The following is a 9,131-nucleotide window of genomic DNA, read 5'->3' on the forward strand; positions in this document are numbered from 1 at the left end:
CTGAAGTTTGTGACTACTATTTATAAGTCAGCTTGAATGCTATTATACATTTAACTTCTATATTTAATCTTTCTACTGTGAATACTTCTAGTAGTTAACAGTATATATCACATCAAGCTGCAAACACTTGAATAATCATCTGTGAGCACTTATTCTTACATTTCAAGCTCTATCAGTCAGCAACTGTCTGTTATAACTGAAAGAACTAGAAACTTACATACTTCAATCTCTGTGAACTCTACTGCAGACACTCAGAAGCAGTCATCTGAATCATGAATAACTCTTATAAAAGAAGTCTCAGATAACTTACTAATTACTTACAGAATATTATTCTCTATATCTGTGATAGAGAAACTCTTCAAATCAATGAACAAATGAATCTCAGTAAAGAACATTCTTAAGTATCTCTTATAAGATTCAGCTATTTTTCTACAAGAAATACTTACTGTCTGTAAACACTCTCAAACTGAGTCTCTAGACATGATCTTCAGAGACATCTATGAACTGAAAAGAAACTTTCTTAAGCTGTAATCACTTAAGATTAACTACTAAATCACAATCTATAAAAGTTTTTATAAATTTGTATTTGAAATTGACTCAAAAGTCTGACTGTGTGATATGAAAGATGAAGAAGCTGTTATCTATATAATAACAGATCTCTACTACACTAAAGTCAAGAACTAACTGAATTATCTAGAGAATGATTATAAGAGATTCTACTAATCTGTTCTTAAGATCTATCTAGAGAATAAGTTAAAAGACTCTACAAATTAAATGAAGAACATCTGAGCTGTAATCACTAATATTAGAAAAAGAGATGAGAAATCTGATAAAGACTACTCACAGCACTTCATGAAATTATAATATGAATTAAGATCTGTGAAAACAGAGTGCTGAAATAAGACCTAAATAATGATATTTATAAAGAGACTGAATAAAGATATGCAGAATAAGCTCATTGAATAAGACTCTAAGTTCTTGACTCTGAAGAAACAGATAACTTTTATTTATTACTTACAGATCACTGTAAGAGTTATAGATTTATAAAGAGTGAATCACTGATCAGCTCTATAAGAGTCAGAACAACAGAGAATAGATTTATTGAAGAAAGATAATAAGATATACAGAGATTTATATCTGACTGCTAAGCAGAGAGAGAGAGCTTTATAAGCTCTTATAAACAGAGTATATAACAGAGAGATTAAGAAAAAGAGTCTCTGCTTTATCTATTCTAAATCAGAATATCTCTACACAAACTGTCTGAATAAATTAAAATAGAAATTTAAGAAGTTATAGACAGAGTCAGTAACAGTCTTCTTAAAAGTCTTGAAGCTGATATCTGAATCTGTTACTTTCTCAATGAAAATATATACTTATAGAGAGAGACTGCACTGCAGTACTACTATCTCATAAGTGTAAGAAGTATTAATGAACTCAGAATCTCAGATCACTATAGTAGTTCTAAAGCTCACAGAGTAAATAAGCTAAATTATGAAAACTAAGAATCTGCTCTTATAATAAGTGAGATACAAGAACTCAGATCTGAGAACTGAGAGACTTATAAGAGTTATCTTTGAATTGCAAGATCTCTCTGAAATTGAAAGAAGATTTACAGAAACTGTGATTATCACAGACATCACAGATAATATATACTTGAGACTTATATAACTTTAAAAAGATAACTTATACATAGCTGTTCATGAGTCAGGTTTATACTTCTGATTAGTGTTGATAGACTTACTTATATAGATAAAATTAATTAATGCTGTAGAGTTAATTAGAGAAGATAAGCTCATATATATAATAACTTTACAAATGTCTGAGAACTTCATAATCATGAAAACTGAGCTTCAGATATCAGATAAATACTGAGATCTCACAGAGATATTTAACTCAGTAAAGACAGCTGAGCTTTCATCTTATCATAAGAAGAATCTAATAATGAATTTAATAGAAGAGTAGAAACTCTTCTGAGAATTAATCTATATACTCTCTTATCATGAGACAGGGATCTTGTGAGCTTATATAAAGAAGAATCTAAAGAATGACTTTATTAAATCTTTGCAGATCTCTGCAGAACTCTCTGTAATATTTATAAAAAAGCAGAATGAAGATCTCAGATTATATATAAACTACTGTGATCTGAACTTTAAGACTATAAAGAGTCACTATTCTCTGTCTCTGATTGAGAATGTGATCAACTATCTTATGAGAGCTGTCATATTTATACAACTGAATGTGATTAATATATATACACAGCTGTGAATATAGCCTGAGAATGAATGACTGTCTTTAGAACTGTACTGAGATTATTTAAATATCTAGTAATGTCTTTTGATTTGATTAATATTCTCACAGTATTTCAGTCTTTCATTAATAAAATACTTTATATATATCTGAATATCTTTATGATAATATATCTGAATAATGTGATGATATACTCTATAAAGAAGAAAGATTACACTGAGTATGTATAAACTGTGTTAAAGATCTTAGATGAGATAGAACTGTATATTAAGCTTATAAAGTATAACTTCAGTATCTGTCAGATTAACTTTCTAGAATATGTAATCACTGCAGATAATATTCAGATGAAATCTTTATAGATTAAGACTATTCTATTATAATCAGAGTTAACTAGTATTTATAAGATTGAGATCTTTCTGAACTTTGTGAATTTCTATAGACAGTTTATCTTTATATTTATAAGAATCTTATTGACTCTTACAGATATGCTGAAGAGTGAAAATAAGAAGAAGTCATTATATAAATAAAGAATGAAAAGATTGTTGAGAAGAGAGAACTGTGAGAACTTTCTTATCTCAGAAGTGTATAAAGTCTTTGTAAGATTAAAACAGATATTCATAGATATAGTAATACTATTTCACTTTGATCTCTTACTCTTAATCAGATTGAAGACAGATATCTTCTTCTTTACAATTTTAGAAATAGTATTATAATAATAGCTAAATGAAAATTGAGTTTCAGTGATCTTTTTCTCACAGAAGATGCAACTCACAGAGATTAATTATAATATCTATAATCAGAAGCTTCTTATAATAGTACAATTCTTTAATCACTTATATCACTACTTTGAGAGTCTTATAACAGTGATTACTGTCAGAACTGATTATAACAGCTTATAATAGTTTACTTCAATTAAGAAACTCTCACAGAAGTAGATTCACTGAATTCAGAGACTGAGTGAGTTCTGATTCAAGATAGAGTATATCAAGAGAACTAAGAACTTAGCAGACAGACTCTCTCACATATCTGACTATGTTAAGAAGATCAGAGTGACAGACATAGAGAAGTGAGAGAAGATAGAAAAGCTTCACAGAATACTCAGACTGAGTATTATAAAGAGATTAACTGAAGAGTCTCTCAATCTCTTATAAGAGAAGAAGAAAGAGAAAAAGAAGAAGTCTGTATAACTACTCTCTATAACACTGAGAGTCAACACTCTGAGAATCTCTGTGAGAATTCTTGAAGAGAGTATCTATAATCTGAAGAGTTTATAAGTATTAAGAAGTACTATGAAAGATCTGATGTAAGAAGAAATAGAGTATAAGTCTTTATAAGATCTTCTATTCAGATTGTCTGAACTGCAACTGAAGAATGAATATACTCAGTATATTCAGAAACTGCTCACAGCAGAAATCAATTCTACAGAAACAAAGAATTAAAGAGACTTAAATAATCTCTTATAAAGAGAGAACTGAATTTATATATCTATAAATAAGTTTCTATATATAGAATATATTAAAAGGTATCAGAACTCTTCTCTAGTGAGTTATTTTATAAATACTAGAACTTATAAGTTACTTATAAGAAAATACTTCTGACTAAAGATATAAGAGCTTATAAAGAAGATAGTGAATTCTTATATTATTTATCAGAATTTTTAAGTAGTGTAATACAGATTATATAAAGAACTTACTTCTCTACTCATTTTACAGAAACCTTGAAAACAGCTAGAAATAAACATTGTCATAAGTCTCTCTGACAGTAAGAATATATATAATACCTGCTTTGACAGTGTGCTGATGATAGTAGATCACTTTATCAAGATAATACACTTTATACTCACTCAGAAGAACTTAAAGTCAAAGAATTTAAGTTATATCTTTATCTATGATATAATCTGATTATATGAATTATCTATAAACATTATCTCAGATAGAGAATTAATCTTTATAAGAGAGTTCTGATCTGATCTGATAACTATACTGAAGATCTTATAAGATCTAAGCACAGCTTTTTATTAACAGACAGATAATCAGATAGAATATCTGATCAGTATATTAGAATAGTATCTATAATACTTTATCAATTATAATCAGAATAACTGAGTTTATTGATTACTACTTACAGAGTTTATATATAATAACTTAAAGCATATCAGTACAGATAAAACCTTCTTTAAGATACTCATTAAGACTCACTTATAAATAATCTTGATACACTTACAAGAGTATACTATAGAGTGTGATAATGCTTATGAACAGACTGAGAGAATTCAGAATATTTAGAAGAAAGTCTGTAAAGTCTTGAGAAAGACTCAAGAGTATTAGAAGAGATACTATGACTTCAAGAATATTATAAAGAGTTTTAAGAAAGATAATAGAGCCTTATTATTATTATTATTATTCTTTCATTATACTCATATGCAAGCGGAGCTTATGATGAGTTCTTGTGTGATGTTAAATACAGGTCAAGTGTTAATTATACAGGAGGAAATACAGGTGTTGAGACCACGCCAAGGTAACAAGAACATAGGAAAATACAAAGAAGTGACAATTAGATACATGTGATAATAACTTTCTAGCCCAGGAACATAGAGCAATTCATTGAAGTGATTTGTACACCTCTGTATTTATTAGAAACCTGAGGTGCTTGAGTTCCGGATTTAATGTATCCTCTGCGGGTTTCGAACCCACGCGCCTTGATTTCCCACGCCAAGGCACTACCAGGTGGCCGCATTAATCATTCGGCCACCGGGGCGGTATAATAGAGTTTGACTGAGTCTAAAAAACATCAATATACAGAGATCTAGTAAGAAGCTGAATCTCTTATAGACAGAGTCTTGTAAGATTATGAAGAAAGTTAGTTTACAGTTTTATAGATTGAAACTATCATCTGAGCTGCAGATATACAATGTTTTGTATATCTTTTTACTTTATAAATATAAGAAATTCTTAGAAGAGAACTTTGTGACTTATCACTCTATTTATAAAGTACTAGAGAGTAAAAGAGAATATCAGATTAAAGAGATTATCAACTCAGAGAAGTAAGATTATAAGCTCTGATTCAAGATTCAGTAATAAGAGTATTCTGACAAGATGAATGAGTTCACTTGAGAATTATTCAGATAGATAAGATATCTATAAAAGCTGAAACATGACTTTCATACTATAAATTCTGATAAGTTACAATAATGCAGTCTTCACTAAGAATCTAATTATAATAAAGATATTAACACTATTATTTATAAATTCCAGTCTATAAGATAATAAGTTTCTACTGAGATGAACAGTCTACAGTGTATATAAAGAAGAAAGAAAGAAAATCATATTCTTATTAAAACCTAAAAAACAAAGAAAATAAAAACAGAACTGTAAACACATTTTAGAGATTAATAAAGAAAAAACAAAGAAAATTCATACTTATATTCTTAATATCTGTGATATTTAATTTTTCTATGACTATTAATTTCTTTCTTCAAAGAAGTAAAGAGTATTATACCTGTGATATAGACAATTATTACATTTAATACAATGACTGTCAGAAATGCACAGACTTTAGAGAAACTGAATATCAGAGTATATATAGTTGCAGCAGAGTCTTGAGAGCTGATTATCTGTATATGTAATTATATATCTCTTATAAAGCTATGTCTGCTTCTTCAGTTGTGCTGAAGTATTCAGTCTGAAAATAATTAAGACACAGAGAAAGAGCTCATCTGCTCAGATCAACTTCTGTTATAAATTCATAGAATTTATATTATCTTAATTATTTGAATTTTGCAGATATCTGAAGACTCATCTCTTATTAACAATGAAATTGTAGAAATACACTGCAGTGTGAGAACTATCAATAGAGAATCTAGACATATTTACATATATCTGATCAGAGATTATACAGATAGAAAGAGAGTAATTATAGATCTGCAGAGCTGCAGAGAGCACTGACAGCACTGAGACTTTGCAGAAACTGTTAGCTAGAATCTGTAAGAAATTACTTACAGAGAGACTTATAGTAAAGAGCAGAAGAGCACTGCTTAAAGTCAGAGACTGATCTGAGAGAGATACAGAATTGACTGCTGATCTGAAGATTCAGTACAGTGATAGAGCTGAGAGAGATGAAGATACTGTTGTAAACAGTGATATCTCTGCTTCATCAGTTAGTAAAAAGTGAGTAGAGAAGTTATAGAGATATCTATGTGAAGCTCAGCAGTAGTCAGACATTGTTTCTCAAAATATTGCAATTGAAAAATTTTTATTCTTGAGAAGTTCTTGAATTAATATATATATATTATCAGAAATACTCTCTCTCTATTATCTGAGTGAAAATGCTTCACAGATAAGTGAGAATACTCACAGTTTATAAGAATAAGAGCTGTTACAAAAAAAGAGAAAAGAAGATAAGATTTCACAGACAGATATGAAATATTTATACTACTTTAGAGAGATTTATTTACACTATAAGTAATCTCATGAAACAGTCAGATCACTCTAGTAAATAAAGAATGATTATAAATTATAGATCTGAATCTTTCTATATAACTATAAAAAGTGATTACAGACTGTGAATATCTTGATTCTACAATTCTACAGAGTTAATGAAAGAAGGGAAAATTTCTCACAAATCTACAGTGTTAAAGAATGATGATTCATGAGAATAAGTGAAAGATTAACTCATAAATACTTCTCTTTAATGAGGATAATCTCACAGAAAGTGATTCATCTGCAGAATGAATCTGTGTAATAATTATATAAGAATTTCATAAAAATAATTGAGAGTCAACTGAAACTCTTTTATATGAAAGATATGATTATTATTATTATCATTCTTCAATTATAGATGTATACAGTCAGAGACTATGACATTTACCTGAGAACTTGTAGTTCTCAGGGTTTTTCCTATATCTCTAAAGTGAACTATTATACATTTACCAATTTCAGATATGTAAAATCAGAAAATTCCAGCTCAGAATATAAAAACTGTTTACAAATTGCAGTATTTTAACACCTTCTGATGCTTTGAAATCATTTGACAATGACATGACAAAAGAAAAGAGAACACAGTCTTAAAGATAGACATATTAAATAGATAGATAGAAAAGAATAGAAAGGAAAAAGTAAAGTAAAGAGAGACTGTAACAAAACAAATTATTAAAAGATAGTGTATAGCTGTTTTAACAGACTATATCTGATCAATTTCCTTCTCTTTATATTTAGATATTTCTGAATTTAGTCATTTTCTTGTAGCTGCTTGAGTTTCTGATAGAAAGTCTATTAAGTATTTAATTTCTATCTCAGTTAAGAATAAGAATCTCATAGTTAATTGATTTAAATCATACTTCTCTTTCAATCTGACTCTGAGACTATTGTATAATGCACAGTGTATTATAATATACTTAGAATTCTCATTTGTATTGCAGAATGAGCATTCTATTGAATTAAATCTATCATCAAATCTTTGTATATAAGATTTAAAATAGTCATATCCTAGTTTCAGCTGTATTATAGATGAGAATATTTTCTTTTTACATCTAATTAAATAAGATTTTCACTTAGGTTTTGTTTCCAATATTGAATAATATATACTCTTCTTTTATTTCTACCAGCTTTGATTTCACTTTTCTAAACAAGATTCTTTTATCTTTCTCTTAATAAAAGATCAGAATACAATTTTTTGAATAGATCTGTTTAATTCTGAACTCTTTTTTACAGCTGAATCAGTCAATTCATTGTCATGAATATTTATATAAGCAGGAACTCAGTGCAGATAAATTATCAGTTTTAATATTCTTCTCTTTTAAATTTTCAAAACAGTGTTTAAAATCAGTTCAAGATTCATTTAATCATTATAAATCTGATCATTTCTAAGTCTTTTTAAAGCAGCTTGACTATTAGAGAATATTTATATCTCTTTTAAACTATTTTCTCTTTTATAAGATGTTATTTCAATGAGTTTGAAAGCTTTCATTATTACAAATAGTTCAGTATTGAAGACTTTAGATTCACAGTCTAAATTTCAGAAATCTGAGATAAAATTGATAGTATCTTCAGTATAAGCAATGTCTGTACTTAATCTATTCAAATTCTCATTTTTTGAGTCATCTGAATAGATCAGAACAGAGTCTTTTATATTAATTATAGAAATTCTCTTCAAATGCTGTTCATATTCTCTCTCTTTAAATAGTTCACTTATTTATAAGTCTATAAGAGATTCAAGCTTTTCTCTTCAGAGAGATATCTTCTCATGATCAACTTTTTCAACATTTAAAGTAGAAAATTAATTTTGAATCAGTAAGTATAGTCTCTATAGTTGAGAGAGTATTTTCTTCAAAGAATTATTTTCATTTCAAGTAAGAAATCTAATTCAATTCAGATCATTTTCAGAGTTAATTAATAGAAATGAAGAAGAGACTCTTTCTTTGATTATATGATTTGAGCTCATCTTTATAACTCTCAGAGTATAGTTCATACAGATCTTTTTAAATCTAATAGTAAAAGAGAGAATTGAAGCTTCAATTTTCATTGCTTTAATAGAAGATATTTTAAATACTCTCTGAATTCTTCTCAAAGCTCTGTTTTACAGACTTTGAAAGAGTTCAGTGAAATTTTTCTGATTATTTCATTAAACTTGAACTTTATAATCAGCTACTAAGATAATACAGGCTATATATAACTGTCTCATGATCTGAAAGAATAGATCTCTCTCTGTATTTGATAGTCTGACTATGCTATTTAATAGTCTTTCTGTCTTAATAGTTCTTTGTTAAATATGATATTTAAAATTCAACTTGAAGTTTAATCTTACTTCTAATCATTTGATATTTAAACTGAGTTTAATCTCTCTATTTAAAAGAGTTAGACATAGTTCTTTCTCATTAAATTTAGAAA

This window comes from Blastomyces gilchristii, assembly GCF_000003855.2.
Source record: "Blastomyces gilchristii SLH14081 genomic scaffold supercont1.46, whole genome shotgun sequence".
Classification (NCBI taxonomy): domain Eukaryota; kingdom Fungi; phylum Ascomycota; class Eurotiomycetes; order Onygenales; family Ajellomycetaceae; genus Blastomyces; species Blastomyces gilchristii.